Below are 21,303 nucleotides of genomic sequence, written 5' to 3'. Positions count from 1 at the left end.
ATTCACCTATAATTCTTCTCTTTTAATTTAGTTTAGTCTCTTCTGAATAAGGTTTTAAAAAGTCAAGAAATTTTGGACCAATATCTTCTCACACAACTATGTACCAAAATGACAGCAATGGTTTCCTTAGCGGGATGAGATTAAATGAGCAGAATTCTAACCTCATGCGATTGAAACATTTTAAAAGTAACATTTGCCTTTCTTATTTCAAAGGATTTTTTCCAAATAAAATTTAACAGAAATATAACAGTTTTGACTTCTATTTTTTTATAGATCTGGAATTTCCTCTAAAATGTAAGAGCCACTAGAATTCTACACATATAAAACTCTGTATGTAAGAAATACCAGACCCAATGACAGTTTTAAGTTCTCATTGTGTAGGACATGTGATGTGGACAACTTTATTTTTTTTTATTTTTTTAACATCTTTATTGGAGTATAATTGCTTTACAATGGTGTGTTAGTTTCTGCTTTACAACAAAATGAATCAGTTATATATATACATATGTTCCCATATCTCATCCCTCTTGCGTCTCCCTCCCTCCCATCCTCCCTATCCCACCCCTCCAGGCGATCACAAAGCACTGAGCTGATCTCGCTGTGGTGGACAACTTTAAAAGTATGTCTTTGCAAAAGATTGGAACAATTAGTAATTATTTTAAACCCACTTTCACACAGTCAGGATTCCAAATATTATAAGCTTTTCCAAGCCAATGTACATTAAAAAAAAAAAAAAGCAAAAACGAAAACAACAAAAAAACCCACTTCTGTTTATTTGGGGGAATTTTTCTTCAGAAGAAAAAATGGTAATTATACCCTAACTTATATTGGTCTGTGTACAGAGGAATACCAATTATGTTTCATGACCTGAGAAGTCTACATAACTATACATGAAAATGCAGAAATCACAAATTCAATCCACCCTGGGTTTACCATGCCTTTCCTAGACCAACCTGGATGGACTTGAAATAAATCTTCCACAAGATTGCAGCTAATTAACTTCCCAAGTACCACTCCATCCTTCCCTGTTAACAAGCTGTTGGAGCTCTTCTTAAGGCTTGCTCTTCAGCATGTTACTTTATGGTAATAGAAGAAGAATGCTGAAACTCCCACCTGTGGCACAGATAGGCTGAAATCTGGGGAGGCAGCTTAGAGCCTTGTGGACAAAATGACTTACAGAAGCAGGATAGATAACAGTAGAAACAAGTATCTTAGAGGGAACTATACGGAAAAAAACCAAAACAAACCAAACTCGCGTGGTACTTCTGAATTTTCAAAATGCTTTGGTTAATTTGGTATGATCAAATCAATTTACAAGTAGTGCTTAAATGACAGCAATCAATGTTAGGGACAAAACTGATTGAAACCTAACCTCTACGTTATAGTTAACATTCTTCACTTCTGAGTTCTATATTATACGATAGTAAGCTGTACCTTAATGTAATTTCAGGTAAAACACTCTGTCCCTTACTGAGTGTGGCTTTTGATGGTGGACAACTCCCCTCCTCTCTACTCTGTAATAGAAGTCCCTCCCTACCACCCTTACCCGCACAGTAATATTTCAGGACTTTAAGTTCAAACTCACTTTGCTATGGTAGTGTGCAAAGATATTTAAATGCTAACCCACACTAAGTACAACTAACCACAAGAAGTGAAATTAACCACAAGATGAAATGTGACAATTTTCCTTGTTCTGAGACTGGTGAAATCAAACTCATCCAACAAAGGTCATCACAAATAGTACTTTCTAGACTGATCCCCTAACTCCCTTCCCTCACCTGAGGATGATAATCTCCTTTTGCATTGTTAATGGAAACTCCAGAAGGAAAAGAGTCTGAGGTACTCATCCTGCTTGGAACAACACATCGCCTGCCTTTCAAAGGGCTGGCTATTTGTAAACACACGTAGAACTGAACGGAGCAAAAAATAAGCAATTCCAGTGATCCCTGTTCTAATCTATGAATGTACCAGCGGGAGGTAAAGAAGAGTAAAAGTGTTACGTTAGAAACAAAGGGACTAAGGTAGACCTAACATCTGCTTTAGAGGCACTGGCTGCCAGGCAGGGGAGGCCAGGGATCCGGAGTCCGGGAGGTTCAAGTCCAGAGCCCGCCCCTCCCATGCCTGGCTGGGAAGGAGTCAATTTACACTCCGGCTCAGGTTTTCTCATCTGCAACATAATGGAAAGGATTAAACGGGACAATGAACATTAAGTGCAGCACAGTGCTGGGCACTTCGTAAAAACTCAATAAAATGGAAGCTACAATTACCTTCTGATACCACTGAGCACTGATAAACAGAACTTTGACAGCAGATCTGACAGCTTGATGACTTGAAATCCATGATAACAAACAGGTAGAGAAAGCAGTGTTTCGTCCTTCTGATAACCATATATAAACTTAGGGCAGATTTTACCAAACATTCCACTTTTTAAAAAGTAAAAACACATATTTAGGAAAATATATCATGCACACTGGACCTCATATGTGGGGAGAAAAGCTGTCTTATTTCTCAGAACAGGAGTACGTACATACATACAATTTTTAAAAAATTGTAAAACCACATACTATTAATGCACAGTTGTTTGCCAGCTAATGAGGTTACAGTAATTAAAGTGATTTCCTACAATAAGTCCAAATTATTATTTTTATAGTTTATTGGTTACAATTTTTACATTAAACTGATAAAGTTCCTGTAGCACTTGTTTACTAAAAAAGGTTAATTTATATTTACAATATAAATACAATGTCTGTTCGGCATGAAGAAAATACTTGACAAATGAAGCATTACTTAGTGTGCTTTCCCCTAATGCCTTGCTACCAACTCTTAATTTTTAGCATGGCAGATTAGGGGAAGAATAAGGCTCAGAAGGAGAAACAGCACTGTAAAAAATACGTCGAATGTTTCCCTTTGATGAAAAATGAGACTCTTATTTTAGTGAATATGTTATTGCCTCAATGCTGGGGGAAAAGCAACTGCCATTAGAAAAACGAATTGCTCAGCTGTTTATAAGCAAAAAGCTCTGGGGGAATTTCTCAGGACCCCAAAGGCAAAGCATTACAGGGTTATGCAAACATATGTTGCAGGTGTTTTAGGGGAGACAGGTGGGCAAAACTCAGCCCTGGAAGAGGAATTAGTTTAATACGCTGTAGCTGAAACGACGTAACCTAAATGCATCCAAGTGCAGGGCTGCCACGGCACCAGTGAACCAGAGCTGCAGAGCAAAAGCTCTCCCTAAAATAATTATCTTGTTAGTGCCAAGCAAACAGCATTTTTTCCTTCTTGTAGTTTTACAGAAAACAAACACTGTCAATTACTTTTTCTTTTTTTTTTCCCCCCCAACTAAAGGTATTTTAAACTTGGAACAAAGAACAGCCTGAAACAGTGATAATTATCCAAAAAAGATAAGGATGAAGTATTGTTGCCTTCATTTAAACAAATATTCCTAAGAAGACAGTTTGTTGTAATATCCCCTCTTTGGTTCACTAGGCAACATTATATTTATCATAATTCTCCTAAAGCCTAAGATATTTCTATATTAAAATGCTAATTTTGTCTTTTCTTTTGCCTGTAATTAAAGCTGGAGAGATTTGTGATCTGATATTCACTGATTGCTAGAGGGTCCACAAAGGTCTCAACATTTCTGTTTCTTATTGCTACATACTGCCCTCTTCATTAAAATTAGATAGAGTAACACAGTGGATCAAAAAGGCAGCCACTATAATCCTAAATGCTCACAAAATTCCCTTAAAAAAATATATATATAAATAAGTGGCATTATCTAGATATTGCTGTCAAACCTAGATTTGTATTTTATTTCCTTCATCATTTATCTAGGAGTTGATTTTCTTTTTATATTATGTGCTATTGAGACAGTACTGATTTTACCGTTATGTATTTATGTGTAATAGTAATACTGAGCCATCCCTTCCTTATATAAACCACTTGCCCTTTTTTTTGTTTTAAGAACCCATGCCATGAATTAAATGCCAAATGCTTTGCATAAAATAAGTTCACAAAACATCAGATTTGGAAAAACAAAATCTAGTTTGGTTTTTTTTTACAACATTACAAAATCTAAAACGTGGATACCACATAGACCTTCATCAAAAAAAAAAAAAAAGAAAACAGATCTTTTTAACAAGGTTGTAAATGAGAATTTCACTTCAGTACCAGATTAAAATGACCTCTGGTTTATATACTAATAGTTCCTATGTCTTTTGATAGGAAATATATATTACAGATATTAGGTATTAAGACAGTGCATTTGACAGAAAAATTTCGGTAATTTCAATCTATGAATCTACAGATTAAAACAAAAAGGGAAAAAAAAGAGAGAGAATTTAAGAGACCTTAAAAAAAAAAGGAAGCAAAAATTGTTAATTGTTAAAGACACAGACAAAACCTCTGAACCCATGCCAGCCTCATTTTACATACTGAATAAGCCCAATTCCCTAAAGTGACATCCACATCTATACCCTGGCAAGCCAAGATCTCAGATGGCAGAGAAGCATTTTAAACCACCTGTGCGTTATGCTCGGCTGTAGCTTCATACAATAAGTAGACACCAAAAGAGAAATAATTTTTTTTTCCTTTTTCTATTGTATTTACATTTTGAATTTAGCATGCAGGAAGATGCCAGATTAACATGCCCCCATATCTATCTATCTATCTATCTATATACATATATATATATAAATAGGGAAAGCAGTTCATGTTTACACATTTTCTTTGTTACTAATCCTGGGCCTCAAAATATTCCTTTTAGGTAGTTGGTGAGCTCTGTTCAGCAGCACTGAACTCTTCACCTTTTCCCTTCCTTGAATATGAGCAGAGTGGGGGAGGAGCAGCCTTACTTCAATGGTTTAGAGACAACTGGAAACCCATTTATCTTTTCCTTAGACTGAAGGTTCCCAACCGTCAATGATACAAAGCAAAAAAGGAAAGAGAGAATCTCAAAAAAAAAAAGAATCTTAAATATTCCATTTTGGGAAAGAGACTTAAGAAACTAAAATCTCAGATATAAAAATTACCATCGTAAATTTTTATTTTTAGAAATGTTAAAATAATTTTAAACAAATTATCATCAAAATAGAAGCTATTTACAAAATGGTTTTAGGAGTTTTGAATCCTCAAGAATAAGTCTATGTGACCCCATAGGTCTGAGAACCCTGTTTTGAGAAATTTTACCCCATCTTCTTCCCTTTCGTGACCTGCTATTGTAATTGCCAAGGCAACAAAAGCTGAGCTCCTGCACTGAGGTCTGGTAAAAGAAAGCCTTGCACAGTCACACTTCTCATGCAATATTGGGAGTAACTTCAATGATAAAACATCTTGCAATTAAAAATTCTATTATGTAAATACACTTTTACTAAGGTCATTCACTTACACTCTATCTTTTCTGATACTTTTTAGGATAACCATGAAGTATTTACACTGAACTTTAAAATGTCCAAGAGAGAAATTAGACAGCAAACATAGGGCTTCCCTGGTGGCGCAGTGGTGAAGAATCTCCCTGCCAATGCAGGGGACACGGGTTCAATCCCTGGTCCAGGAAGATCCCACATGCTGTGGAACAACTAAGTCCATGCGCCACAACTACTGAGCCTGCGCTCTAGAGCCCGCGAGCCACAACTACTGAAGCCCGCGCGCCTAGAGCCCGTGCTCCGCAACAAGAGAAGCTACCGCAATGAGAAGCTCGCGCACCGCAACGAAGAGTAGCCCCCGCTCGCCGCAATTAGAGAAAGCCCGCATGCAGCAACGAAGACCCAACGCAGCCAAAAATAAATAAATAAAATAAATTTATTAAAAAACCAAAAAAAAAAAAAACTGCTAAGCCTCTATGTCTGGTATTAACATTTCAGACCCCTTCTTAGAACCCTAAACCCAGGACATGACACATCTGGGGCTGGGCAAGTTCCACCGTCCCGCCTCCCCAATGACTCCCGTGGTGCGATCCCACTGCTGCATGACCAGGACCCTCACTGTGGTTCAGACCTGTCTTAATTTTTCTGTTGACTGTATCAAGTCTCTAATCTCGTGTCCCTCTGATCTGTATATATAATGCCACCAGAATCACCTAAAAATATAGGCCTGATTTTTTTTTTTACCTCTTTTCAGAACTAAGTTCTGAATCAAGTCTCAGTTGCCAACCAAATAAAGTTCCAATTTCTTAGTGTGACATTCAAGGACCTCCATGATCCGGGCCCTAAAACACTTCTCATATCACCCACCATGTACCCCATGTTTCACTCACCACAGTCTATGGGCATTCCCCACATCTCCAGACTTTAGGTAAATGGTTCTCTCAGGTTAGAGTTGTCTACACACTGTTCTCTGCTTTCTGGAATCCTTCTCATTCTTAGTCAAATACGCCTCCTGTGTGAAGCCTTTTGTGAATTTCCACATCACTCCACCGCCTCCATTCTAACAGCGTGCTAATTTTAAGTTGATTTTGCATTTACTCCACCTTGCCTTGCATGATGGTTACTTGTATACATGTCTGTCTTGCACGTAGAGTGTAAGTTCCCTGAGGGCTGAGTCACGTCCAGATCTCCCTTCGTATCCTCTCTGTCTCTTGCAAAGTGTCTGGTACATGGTATGATCTATGAACTACATAAAACGAAGAGCTCGCCAGAGTCTGGCCTTTAAAGAAAGAGCTGCAGAGAACTAGGGTGAAGATCCATCTGACCTGCTCGTCCGCATGACTAATGGAAGGCTCAGAGAGTAGCCCACACAAGTCCTGTCCTCAGTGTGAGGCCAAAGGTGCTGCCATTACACCCATTTTAGAAAGAAGCTCCAAAAAGTCTAGCTGGCAGTGAGTGTGATCTCATGCTGCTCCCAAAGTTTCTCTGGATGAACAGAAGCCTAACTCACTGAGTCCAACGTCATGATCACAATTCAGGTCACAAAAATGGAAAGAAGTCCAGTCAGCAGACAGCAGAGTGGACACGAGTTGGCCATGACTACCTGACCACACCCCTGTTTGGTGGGTTATTTCACAAAGGAGCAGCTGGCTGAGTGGCTGTGGATGGCACCCTGCTTTATAAAGAAGAACACAGGCAATATAATTAACTTTTCCTAATTGAGTTGAATTCCTTGCAGGCAGTAGGTTGTCTGACTATTTCGTTTTGTTTTTCTGGTGTGATATTGTCTTTTGTTTGTCTGGGTCTTCATAGGAGTTTTACTAGGAAATTGAGAATCTGGATGTCATTTTAAAACCAAGAGGTGCTATCTAAGCTGGATGGCAAGGGAGGTTGTGACGCTGCCAGTAGGAGAGGGGCAGAAACAGCAATCCATGTAGAAGGAAGACAACACAGAGCTAGGGTGAAGACACTATGGAAAGAAACATTCTTCTGTCTTTATCCAGCCAGCCAGCCAGCCACCCATCCATGAATCCTTCTATACAACTACCTCCTATGTGTCAGGCGCCGTGCTAGATACCAGCAGTACAATGGTGACACAACAGTTATGACTCTACCCTTAAAGAGCGGGAGGATGAGACAATGAAATAATTACACACATCAGTGCAAGACCATGCCCGTGCCGAGTGCTTAGATAAGGGAAGTATAGGGTGCGGTGGAAGTGCAGAATGGGGTGATTTTATTTCATCAGAGAGATCAGGGAGGAACTTCCCAGAGGAAGTGACGATGAACAGCAGTCTGAAGGAAGAGGGATTGTCAACTATGTTTGAGTTGTGGGGGAAGGTTCCAGAGAGCAGCAGTGCAGCAGTGAGGAAAATTCTTGTCATTCTTGGAGCTCTCAACAGCCTTGAAAATGTGACTTCTTTTTCTAGACAGCACTATTTAATGATCAATGATGTCTAGAACCTTCAAACTTTATCTGTCTATACACCTACATTAAGAAGCAGTAGATAATTTTATTTTTTAAAAGGTTAGCATTTATTTATTTATGGCCACTCAGTGCGGCCTGCGGGATCTTAGCTCCCCAACCAGGGATCAAACCCGGGGCTCCCCTGCAGTGGAAGCACGGAGTCCTAACCACTGAACCGCCAGGGAATTCCCAATAATTTGTAGAAAATCAACAAATAACAATACAGTAAATTATTCAGGGAGGGGCGGAGTCAAGATGGCGGTGTGGGAAGACGTGGAGTTCACACCTCCTCACAACTGGCTGACTACTGGAGGCTGGTCGGGGACCTCGACACCCAAGGAGACAGGAGGAACCCCCAAGCGAACTGGTAGAATGTGGGGGGACTGAGGGGGCAGGAAAAGTGGAGGCTGGATGAGACTGACGCCCCTGAGGAGCGGCTGAGAGGGGGGAGGGGTTCCCACGCCTGGAAGGACCCTCGGGAGCTCTGATCAGGTGGGAGCGCACCCAGCGTTTCCCCTGCCCAGTCAGACAGGGAAGTCTGCCCAGCTCTCCTGCCGGGTCCTACACCCTCAGAGGCACCCTCTGGGCCACACTGGTCCTGGGGGTGTAGGAGGGAGGCCAGGGCAGAACAAGAAAGGCAGGCAGGTGGGGCCCTCCAGGACTGGAGGAGCAGGGGGAGGAGTGAGGGTGTTTGCCCCACCCACCTGGGCCAGGGAAGCCTGTCGGGCTCCCAGGCCAGGCCCCCTGCCCTGCTAGGCCACCTCCCCCACACTGGGTTGCACTGGTCCCGGTGGGTAGGAGGGAGGCCTGGGGAGAGCAGGTGTGGCAGGCGGGAAGGGGCCTCCAGGAGTGGAGGAGAAGTGGAGGCTGGACGGGCCACTGGGGCCCAGGAACCCTGCTGGGTTCCCAGGTGGGTTCCCCAGCCCTCTGAGACCAGAGGCAGGAGGCACACCTGGGCCCCTTCTGTTCCGATGAGCCTAAGCCCCACCCCCACACCACCCAGGGCCTTTTCCAACCTGGTGGGTCCAAAGCATAGGTCCCACCCACAGCCCAAACCCCACCCCTGCTTAGGGCCCGCCCTCCACAGCCAAGGCCTTTTCTACCTCTTTTTTTGTTTTCCCTTCTCCTCTTTTTTACTAGTGTGGTTCTGTTTTACCTTCTGGTTGTTGTTTCATCTATATTTTAATTTTTATATTCTTTCTAACATATCTGTTAGTTTCCTAGTCTAATTTTATTTTTTACTGTTATTGTTCTCCTTTTTTTTTTTCTGCCCCAGATGGCTTGCGGGATTGTGGTTCATGAGCCAGGGGTTGGACAGAAGCTCCTGCAGTGGGAGCTCTGAGTCCGAACCACTGGACTAACAGAGAACCTCAGATCCCAGGGAATATTCATCAAAGTGACGTCTCCTGGAGTTCCTCATCTCGGCACCAAGACCCAGCTCTAAACAACAGCCTACAAACTCCAGTGTTGGAAGCCTCAGGCCAAACAACCAGTAAGACAGGAACACAATTCCACCCATCAAAATAATAATAATAATAATCATAATGAGATGGCAAAAAAAATATGTCACAGATGAAGGAGCAAGGTAAAAACCTACAAGACCAAATAAATGAAGAGGAAATAGGCAATCTACCTGAAAAAGAATTCAGAGTAAAGATAGTAAAGATGATCCAGAATCTCGGAAATAGAATGGAGGCATGGATTGAGAAAATACAAGAAATGTTTAACAAAGATCTAGAAGAACTAAGGAACAAACAAACAGAAATGAACAACACAACAACTGAAAAGAAAAATACACTAGAAGGAATCAATAACAGAATAACTGAGGCAGAAGAACGAATAAGTGAGCTGGAAGACAAAATGGTGGAAATAACTGCTGAGGAACAGAATAAATAAAAAAGAAGGAAAAGAATTGAAGACAATCTCAGAGACCTCTGGGACAACACTAAACACACTAACATTCGACTTATAGGGGTCCCAGAAGAAGAAGAGAAAAACAAAGGGTCTGAGAAAATATCTGAAGAGATTACATTCAAAAACTTCACTAACATGGGAAAGGAAAGAGTCACCCAAGTCCAGGAAGCGCAGAGAGTCCCTTACATGATAAACCCAAGGAGAAACACACCAAGACACATATTAATCAAACTAACAAAAATTTAAAAAAATCTCAAATAAAAAATCTAACCCTATACCTAAAGCAACTAGAAAAAGGAGAACAAAGAAAACCCAAAGTCAGTAGAAGTAAAGAAATCATAAAGATCAGAGCAGAAATAAATGAAATAGAAATGAAAAAAACAATAGCAAAGATCAATAAAACTAACTGGTTCTTTGAGAAGATAAAATTGATAAATGCTTAGCCAGCCTCATCAAGAAAAAAAGGGAGAGGATGCAAATCAATAAAATTAGAAAGGAGAAATCACAACTGACACCGCAAAAATGCAAAGGATTATAAGAGACTACTACAGACAAATATATGCCAATAAGATGGACAACCACGAAGAAATGGACAAATTCTTGGAAAGATACAATTTCCCAAGATTGAACCAGGAAGAATTAGAAACTATAAACAGACCTATCACAAGTAATAAAATTGAAACTGTAATTAAAAATCTTCCAACAAACAAAAGTCCAGGACCAGACGGCTTCACAGGTGAATTCTATCAAACATTTAGAGAAAAGCTAACAATGATACTTCTCAAACTCTTCCAAAAAATTGCAGAGGGAAGGAACACTCCCAAATTCATTTTATGAAGCCACTATCACTCTGATACCAAAACCAGAAAAAGATATCACAAAAAAAGAAAATTATAAACCAATACCACTGATGAACATAGATACAAAAATCCTGAACAGAATACTAGCAAACAGAACCCAGCAACATATTAAAAGGATCATACACCATGATCAAGTGGGATTTATCCCAGGATGCAAAGATTCTTCAATATATGCAAATCAATCAATGTTATATACCATATTAACAAATTAAGGAATAAAAACCATATGATCATCTCAACAGATGCAGAAAAAGCTTTTGACAAAATTCAACACCAATTTATGATTAAAAACTCTCCAGAAAATGGGCAGGGAGGGAACCTACCTTAATATAATAATGGCCATATATGACAAACCCACAGCAAACATCATTCTCAATGGTGAAAAGCCAAAAGCATTTCCACTAAGACCAGGAACAAGACAAGAATGTCCACTCTCGCCACTCTTATTCAACATAGTTTTGGAATTCCTAGCCACGGCAATCAGAAAAGAAAAAGAAATAAAAGGAATACAAATTGGAAAAGAAGATGTAAAACTGTCACTGTTTGCAGATGACATGATACTATACATAGAAAATCCTAAAGATGCCACCAGAAAACTACTAGAACTAATCAATGAATTTGGTAAGGTTGCAGGATACAAAATTAATGCACAGAAATCTCTGGCATTCCTATATACTAACAATGAAAAATCTGAAAGAGAAATTAAGGAAACAATCCCCTTTACCATCACAACAAAAATAAAATACCTAGGAATAAACCTACCTAAGCAGGCGAAGGACCTGTACTCAGAAAACTATAAAACACTGATGATAGAAATCAAAGATGACATAAACAAATGGAGAAATATACCATGTTCTTGGATTGGAAGAATCAATATAGTGAAAATGACTATACAACTCAAAGCAATCTACAGATTCACTGCAATCCCTATCACACTACAACAGCATTCTTCACAGAATTAGAACAAAAAATTTTTACAATTTGTATGGAAACACAAAAGACCCCAAATAGTCAAAGCAATCTTGAGAAAGAAAAATGGAGCTAGAGGACTCAGGCTCCCCAACTTCAAAGTATATTACAAAGCTACAGTAATCAAGACAGTATGGTACTGGCACAAAAACGGATATAGAGATCAATGGTACCGGACAGAAAGCCCAGAGATAAACCCATTCACATACAGTCACCTAATTTACGACAAAGGAGGCAAGAACATACAATGGAGAAAAGACAGCCTCTTCAGTAAGTGGTGCTGGGAAAACTGGACAGCTACATGTAAAAGAATGAAATTAGAACACTACCTAACACCATACACAAAAATAAACTCCAAATGGATTAAAGACCTAAATTTAAGTCCAGACACTATGAAACTCTTAGAAGAAAACATAGGAAAAACACTCTGTCATAAACCACAGGAAGATCTCTTTTGACCCACCTCCAAAGTAATGAAAATAAAAACTAAAATAAACAAATGGGACCTAATTAAAAGCTTTTGCACAGCAAAGGAAACCATAAACAAGATGAAAAGAAAACCCTCAGAATGGGAGAAAATATTGGCAAATCAAACAACGGACAAGGGATTACTCTCCAAAATATACAAACAGCTCATGGAGCTCAATATCAAAAAAACAAGCAACCCAATTAAAAAATGGGTGAAAGACCTATATATAGACATTTCACCAAAAAAGACATACAGATGGCCAAGAGGCACATGAAAAGATGCTCAACATCACCCTAAATATCTCAGCAACTTCCAACAGGGTTATTTGCTTATTTTTAATTTCAGTTGATCTCTCTACAACATCTGTCACTAACCATTTCCAGGTACTTGGGATTATCCACACTTGGACAATTATAATTCTATTTTCTCATGTGGTATATCTATATACAATGGAATACTGCTCAGCCATGAACAAAAAAAAGAAGAAATCTTGGGACAACATGGATGGACCCTGAGGGCATTAGGCAAAGTGAAATAAGACAGAGGGAGAAAGAGAAGTACTGTATGACCTCACTTATATGTGGAATATAACTAATAAACAAACAAAATAAATAAATGAACCAAAACAAACACATAGATACAGAGAACAAAGCAGTGGTTATCAGAGGGGAAGGGGCAGGGGGAGGGTGAAATGGGTAAAGGGGTCAACTGGAAGGTGACACAAACTAAATTTTTGGTGGTGAGCACATTGTAGTGTATACAGAAGTAGAAATATAATGTTGTATACATGAGACTTATATGTTATAAATCAATGTTACACCAATTAAAAAAATAAAATTAAAAAAAATTAAAATATAAGTCTATCCCCTCATGGCTTTCCACATTCTGAGTCTTCTCCACATGTTCCTTCCTCTTTCCCTGTTATGTCCTGTCATTCCCTTCCCAGCTCTCTTCTGATCTCCCCAACATACCATTCCTGAGATCACTTGCATTCCCTCAACTACAATTAATATCCATCTTCCAAGATTTCTAAACCTGTATCTCTATTCCAGATCTCTCCTTTCAGCTCTAGACACACATTCCCAGTTGTCTTCTGGACATCTCTTCCTGGATATCCCACAACCTACTCAAAACCAACTCATTATCCAACCTTCTTATACCTAAACATTCTTGCAAAGCTGCTCATCTATATATTTTTCCACCGACTCAATCAATAGGTGGATACCTTGGAAATACAACTAACTGTTCACCATCCAAAGCTCTGGATCCATTCACCAAGCCTTTGTTGACCCTGTCTTAAATACTCCTCAAAGTTATTCTCTACATTTTCTGTTTTCAAGAAGCTCATAAGTATGTCTTATTTTTTTAAAAAAGGAAGGAAGAAAGAATGAATGAAGAAAATGAGAAAAGAGGAGAGGAAGGAAACAGAACATTCATACTATCTATATTCTATTGTTTGCTCTCCTATAGCAAAAGGAATGGTTGGTAGGAAATGACTCTAATTTTAATAATAATATATATACACACACACACACACATTAAACCAGCCAGTGAAATCCTTTAGGGCACCAAACTGTGTTATTTCTGTGATAATGAAATCTCTTCTCCCTTGTTCAACCAGAGGTCAATTTCTTTTAAATGAGTAAGTCCTAAATATATTCTGAAATTTTAGTTTATTTTCAGTGCTATTTCAAATACTGTTTCATGTGTAGTCGCTTAGTCTCTAGAACTCAAATACAAGGAAGTTCAAGTAAGAGAGCCTAAATAAGATGTTATCAATTAAGTAAATTAAGTAGTTGATCTCAAGTTAACAACTGACATTCTTGGCAGCAGGTTCTTTTGTAAGCGGAATACATAATAGATACATTCAATTAGAACCTTTAGGAGAAAATATGGTGGGATTTCTCCAGACACTGGCTGGAAAGATGATGGTAAAGGGTTTACCTCTTTTCTGAGTTTATGAGAAACAACTCTACCCATTCCTGTCATTTTTCTGCCTTCTTCAAATTTTGCTACTTTGACAGTGTTCCTCAAAGGCAGTTCAAAGCAGGTATGCATCATACAACGTTTACTTTAAATGGAATAATTTGAAATATTCTCTATTTTTATTGATATTGTTATAGTGAGAAAGAGGGAAGTGATGAATCAGGCACTTGTACCACAATAGGAACTTCAAGAAAAGGCCAGAAGGAATCACATAACTAACAACCCCAACCTATAACATGACGATGGTCAGATCTAGGGCTGACGATTCTGTATAACATCTTACAGCTCTCCACTTCATCAATTCATCTCTCTTCAACACATTTTCAGTAAACACTACAGAAGATACGCTTAAAGGGCTACCAAAACAGCTAAGAATGGCAATGTATGGAGAAAAACTCTTGAAACAAAGTCCCCCTAAAACTGAGTTCCTCTGCTGAGTTTATGATTAACCTCTCTATCCAAAACTTTACTCCTCTTCTTTTCCTGAACCTGTTCCCTTCAAGATTGAGGAGTATCAAAGAAAAGGGGGAGATTGCAATCATATACAAGCCCCTGTGCCCCTGTCCTTTGAAGTAAAAGGCCTTTGCCTTAGTCTCCCAGGTCTCCCTTGAGTCTCAGAAGGCTGACTCAAAGCGTTAATGATCAGGAAATGTGAAGATGTAGAAACAAAGAATGGCTGTTGGGCCAGGAAACTGGTAACAATTCAGACTCTAAGTTGGCCACATAGCAGAGTTGCCGAACTTGCAGTTCCCTGAAAAATACAGATACAGGCGTGACACACATTCCTAAGCTGTTTGTACAGGAAGCAGAGCCCACCAGAGGAAAACTGACTGCAAGCATGTAGACCCTAGACTGGTTGAAACCAGAAGGCTGATGATGCTTGAAACTTCACTTTGATGCCACCCAATCTGAGAACTGTGCACAAGCTGATCACATACCCTGTAGCCACCTCTCTCACACTGTCTTTAAAACCCCTTCCCTGAAAGCCACTAGGGAGTTTGGGTCTTTTGAGCATGAGCTGCCTGTTCTCCTTGCTTGGTGCCCTGCAATAAATGCTGTATTCTCCTTCACCACAACCTGGTGTCAGTAGATTGGCTTTACTGAACAGGCGAGCAGACCTAAGTTTGGTTCAGTAACCAACTAGTTTTCTCATCCTGTCAGGGATGTCGATGTACTGGACAACCCTGGAAGGTCAAAGTTGAAAACAGCAGAGCTGGCAGAAGCCCAAAAAACTGTGTGACCCTGAGATACCCCCACCCTTGACTTCCAATGGATTGTCACTTGTGTGAAAGTTAAACACCTACTGTGTTAAGGTATGGAAACACGGGTTCATTTGTTACAGCAGTTGGCCAGCCTTAACTAACACAGTGTAACAATGAAACAGAATGATCACTGTGGCAGGCACACACTTTAATCTCAAGAAGAAAAGTTGTCCAAGATGACTTCTTTTTTTTAAATGATACATCCCTTTATTTTGTTTTGCGGTACGCGGGCCTCTCACTGTTGTGGCCTCTCCCGTTGCAGAGCACAGGCTCCCGACGCGCAGGCTCAGCGGCCATGGCTCACGGGCCCAGCCGCCCCGCGGCATGTGGGATCCTCCCGGACCGGGACACGAACCCGTGTCCCCTACATCGGCAGGCGGACTCTCAACGACTGCGCCACCAGGGAAGCCCCAAGATGATTTCTTTTAGCTACTTAATTCTTATTTATTAACATTCATATTTGTATACCCCCCCTTTTCCCTCTGCATTTCACATTATCACTCTTAGCCCATCAACTGGCTCTCCTGACTGCTTTAATCTCATTTTGTATTTTATTGTCCTCCACTTGGGTGGCAGCCATTGTAGACACATGGTTGAGGGAAAAAACAAAGGTCAGTTTCATTACAGAACAGTAATTATTATTTTTATATGTTTCTCCCACCAGTTTCACTGGGTTTAACACTTCCTGAACCTAGAGGCCAGATCTGGCAAACTAATTAACAATAGACCGATTTTCCAACTCAGTATTCAGACCATGAACAAATGAGGAATCAAGTAAATAACTGTCCTTGAAAGGGTAATCGAGTTGTAACTGTTTTGTGTTTACTGCACAAGACCGAAGAGCTTGTCTTAATTTTCCTGTGGCCACTCAGGAAGGAGGGGAAATGATGTGTGTGGGAATAGTGAGAAAGTTCTATCCTAGGAGTCTGCAAGGCAGGCAAGGTGGACAAGGAGGATGACAGACGTCTCCAGTCTGGGAGCAGGAGCCACGGGGACTGGTCTCGGCTATGCCACAGAATTCAGAGTGACTTTGGGTATTTCACCTCACCGTCATCAGGCCTCAGGAGGAAATGAGGGTATAATTACATGATCGAGAGACTCAACCACCTCTAAACAAATTACAAGATGCATAATATTCTTATAACTGAATGTTTTAAAGGAATTACTTTTTCATCAGCAGTATCATTTAGAAAAGGTGCACAATGAATCCAAGTTACAAGAACACGGCAAGAGGACCAGGATGGAACACGTCCACTGGACAGTGAAATTCAATGGTCCAGAGGATACTAAAGCATCAGTTGAACTAGAGGGATGAAGGAGAACTCCCTCATTCATAAGGATAAGGGTAAGGCCTGTGTTCTCCTAAGCTGCCCCTGCTAATGGGTGTCTGGGGGAGTTCCAGAATTATGTGTGTGCTGAGAGCCAGCCTTAAGACCCTCATGATGGCTAAGCATTAGGATCGACTGGATCCTAGAGCAGGGTTCTTTCAACTTTGATTATTCCTTTGCTAGTTAAAATCGAGGGGCTTGACATTTAACATTGACTATTTATTTACGAATCATATGCATGTAATCACTTGTACTAATCCATTATGTACATTAGAAAATATATGCATAATAGAATTTTTAAATGAGAGAGATAAAATAAGCTATATTTAAATTGATTTTTATAATAGTTTACATATTATGGTATTTTATGCTCTTCCTAAAATATGTTCAACCGTAGGAGTGTGATTGACTAAGTTTCTTTACTTTTTGGAAATCTTGCTTAAATGCTTTGTGATAGTCGGTTTTTGTGAATGACATGCCAGAAAAAGCTACCTCACAAGGAGATATAGGTCTGAATGGAGGAAAGACATTGTTGGCTACCCTTGCTAAAGTATGGTATTCATTTTGGAATCCATCAATTATGCCAAGATTTTTGTTAAAATTTGGCTAATAAAATCTCTCTCTTCCTTAATGTTAATCAGCTTGTGTTAGGGTACTCCAGAGAACCACTAGGGTATACACTGATATATAAGAGGAGATTTATTACTGGCTCATGTGATTACGGAGGTGAGATATGCTGAAATACGCCATCAGCAAGCTGGAGAACCAGGAATGCCGGTGGTATAATTCAGTCCAAGTTCCAAGGTCTGAGAACTGGGAGGGGGATAGGAAAGTAGAGAAAGAGGAAATGGGGGAGGTGAGTGAGGGGGCGGTGGGGATGGGTCAGAAGCTGAAGGCCCAGGAACCAGGAGCTCGGATGACTGAGGGGAGGAGAAGATGGATGCCCCAGATCAAGGAGCCCTTTCTCAACCTTTTTGTTCTATTAGGGCCCTCAAGGGACTGCATGGTGCCTGTTCACATTGTTTGGGGAGAATCTTCTTTACCTAGACTACTGATTCCAGCACTCATCACTTTTGGAAACAGCTGCACAGACACACTTAGAAAGAATGTTTCACCACTATGGGCAACCCTTAGCCCAGTCAAGTTGACACATAAAATTAACCATCATCCAACTCTTCTGAAAATTTAATTGGAAGATGCTACTTTTCTAAATTTAAAAAAATGGATTCAAACCTGACTCTTTATCTTTTCATTCAGAAGATTCGTTAGAAATCTAGTTAGAAAATTGTTTCCATAATCTTTTAGTGTACTTTGAGAGTTGTAAATAAGTGATGCACTTAAATTGTTGTTGGCCAGAACATCACAAACAGATGAAACATTTCCAAATAACCAGTTTTAAAATGTCCTTTCCATAGCATGAGTGTCTTTGAAAAAGCTCTTATTTTCACTCATTTTTAAAATGTCATCATTACCTTGAAGAGAAAAGCTGCTAATCTATTCAAAAATATGTGCATGGTACCTTAATACTGACAGTTACTTGTCATCACATTAGAGGTAAGCAAGTGTGAAGTATGTTTATTTTTTTCAGAAAGAACTTATGTTTGGCAACTCCTTTTAGCACAAGATATCCAGCAAACCCACAACAGATGTTCATGGCCCCTGACATCATTTTAATATTGTAAATATGGAATCGTTTAAGATGATATAACCCATACATCCACTTAACTGGGCACATGGAGATGACGATAAGGCACAAGGTGGTAGATGGAAAGGAAAGGCAGGGGTCACTCAATGCCTTTGTAGGGGAAGTGCCCTCTTCCCTCAGGAGACCTGACAGGTGATGTGTGACTTAACTGGGCATAAGGAGGTGACATTAAAAAAGGCATTTAATATTTTAAATTAGCAATAAGATGTTTTCTGAGCTAATATACTTAAGGGGCAAATAAAATATTTATTGTGGCCATAACTACTTAGATTAAAAATAATTATGGGGCATCCCTGGTGGGGCAGTGGTTGAGAGCCCGCCTGCCAATGCAGGGGACACGGGTTTGTGCCCCAGTCCGGGAAGATCCCACATGCCGCGGAGAGGCTGGGCCCGTGAGCCATGGCCGCTGAGCCTGCGCGTCCAGAGCCTGTGCTCTGCAACGGGAGAGGCCACAGCAGTGAGAGGCCTGCGTACCGCACACACACAAAAAAAGAATTATGCTCTTTTTTTTCTATTTTGTCAGTTTTAAGTTTATAATCTTTTTGTCATAATTTGTGATTTCTAGCTTTCAATTTCTTTAAACTGTAACATTAGGATGACATAGAAACAACTCAAAGTAGCGCCTTTTCTTTCTGAACAACCAACCTACTTCACATACAAGAAGGAAAGTAAGTGATTAGCTAGGTTTTCTGCACTTCGAACTGGAAATTATCTTTAGAGATTATAGGCTAATTACAGCCTTACCAGTCACCTATCCCTTTAAAAAAAAACAATTAGTGAAACTGACTCTAAGGCTGCAAATGGTTCAATGATTTCTCTGATGGTGTAACATCAAGTCAATGGTGAAGCAGGGCAGCCACTTCATGCCTCGACCTCGGGGACACAGCACAAACATTTCACTGTGATGTGCTGTAACTCTTTAATACTTTTACATTTGGGGCCTCAGTGCCTTTCTAGACACACTATGCATGTGTGAAAAGCTTGAAAGCGTAAGTAATCTATTTAAAATATTTCTCCCTAAAAGCCTAGATTTCTCCCTTACTTGCAAAATATCAAATAAAAAGCAGAGAACTGGTTTGTAGATTTTGTTTTGTGTATTGTTAATGAGAACAGAATTAACCATGGATTCTAGTCTCTTCTTTAGTTATTTGAGGAAAAATAAATCACCACGATAATTGGTTCTCTTTCAGTAAAGAAGCTCTTTCCTCTAAAACATGCAGAGCAATGTTTCACAGCTCCAGAAAACCACTAGAGCTCATCAATGAATTCAGTAAAGTTGCAGGCTACAGAATTAATACACAGAAATCTGTTGCATTGCTATACACTAACAAGGAAAGACCAAAAAGAGAAATTAAGGAAATAATCCCATTTACTATTGCATCAAAAAGAATAAAATACTAAGGAATAAACCACCTTAAGGAGGCAAAAGACCTGTACTCTGAAAACTATAAGATGCTGATGAAAGAAATTGAACATGACACAAGCAGATGGAAAGATATACCACATTCTTGGACTGGAAGAATGAATATTGTCAAATGACTATACTACCCAAGGCAATCTACAGATTCAAGTCAATCCCTATCAAATTACCAATGGCATTTTTTCACAGAACTAGAACAAAAAAAAATCTTAAAATTTTTATGGAAACAAAGACCTCAACTAGTCAAAGCAATCCTGAGAAAGAAAAACGGAGCTGGAGGAATCAGACTCCTTAACTTCAGACTATACTACAAAGCTGCAGTAATCAAAACAGTACAGAACTGGCACAAAAACAGAAATATAGATCAGTGGAACAGGATAGAAAGCCCAGAAATAAACCCATACACTTATGGTCAATTAATCTATGACAAAGGAGGCAAGAATACACAATGGAGAAAAGACAGTCTCTTCAATAAGTGGTGCTGGGAAAACTAGACAGGTACATGTAAAAGAATGAAGTTAGAGCATTCTCTAACACCATGCACAAAAGTAAACTCAAAATGGATTAAAGACCTAAACTCCTAGAGGAAAAGATAGGCAGAACACTCTTTGACATAAATCACAGCAATATGTTTTTGCATCCATCTCCTAGAGTAATGGAAATAAGAACAAAAGTAAACAAACGGGACCTAATTAAACTTAGAAGCTTTTGCACAGCAAAGGGAAACATAAACAAAATGAAATGACAACCTACAGAATGGGAGAAAATATTTGCAAACAAAGCAACCCATAAGGGATTAATCTCCAAAATACACAAACAGCTCACAGAGAGAGCTCAATATCAAAAAACCAAAGAACCCAATCAACAAATGGGCAGAAGATCTAAATAGACACTTCTCTAAAGAAGACATCTCGATGGTCAAAAGGCACATGAAAAGATGCTCAACATTGTTAATTATTAGAGAAATGCAAATCAAAACTACAATGAGGGACTTCCCTGGTGGCACAGTGGTTACGAATCTGCCTGCCAATGCAGGCGACATGGGTTCGAGCCCTGGTCCAGGAAGATTCCACATGCCGTGGGGCAACTAAGCCCGTGCGCCACAACTACTGAGCCTAAACTCTAGACCCCACAAGCCACAACTGAGCCCGCGTTCCACAACTACTGAAGCCCACGTGCCTAGAGCCCATGCTCCGCAACAAGAGAAGCCACTGCAATGAGAAGCCCGCGCACTGCAACGAAGAGTAGCCCCCGCTCACCACAATCAGAGAAAGCCTGCACGCAGCAACGAAGACCCAACACAGACAAAACTAACTAACTAACTAACTAAATAAATAAAAACTACAATGAGGTATCACTTCACATCAGTCAGAATGGCCATTATCAAAAAGTCTAAAAATAATAAATTCTGGAGAGGGTGTGGAGAAAAAGGAACTCTACACTGTTGGTGGGAATGTAAATTGGTGCAGCCACTATGGAGAACAGTATGGAGGTTCCTCAGAAAACTAAAAATAGAATTACCATATGATCTAGCAATCCCACTCCTGGGCATATATCTGG

At 39.8% G+C, this 21,303-nt stretch overlaps 1 protein-coding gene across 6 annotated transcripts in view; it reads right to left on the bottom strand.

Annotated features, from left to right (window-relative positions):
• TBC1D5 (TBC1 domain family member 5) overlaps nucleotides 1-21,303 on the bottom strand; it is a 541,587-nt gene that overhangs the window by 96,739 nt on the left and 423,545 nt on the right. The window lies entirely within an intron of this gene.

The sequence above is a fragment of the Pseudorca crassidens genome, chromosome 5, assembly GCF_039906515.1.
Source record: "Pseudorca crassidens isolate mPseCra1 chromosome 5, mPseCra1.hap1, whole genome shotgun sequence".
NCBI lineage: Eukaryota > Metazoa > Chordata > Mammalia > Artiodactyla > Delphinidae > Pseudorca > Pseudorca crassidens.
This window is presented reverse-complemented; position numbering and strand designations above follow the sequence as displayed.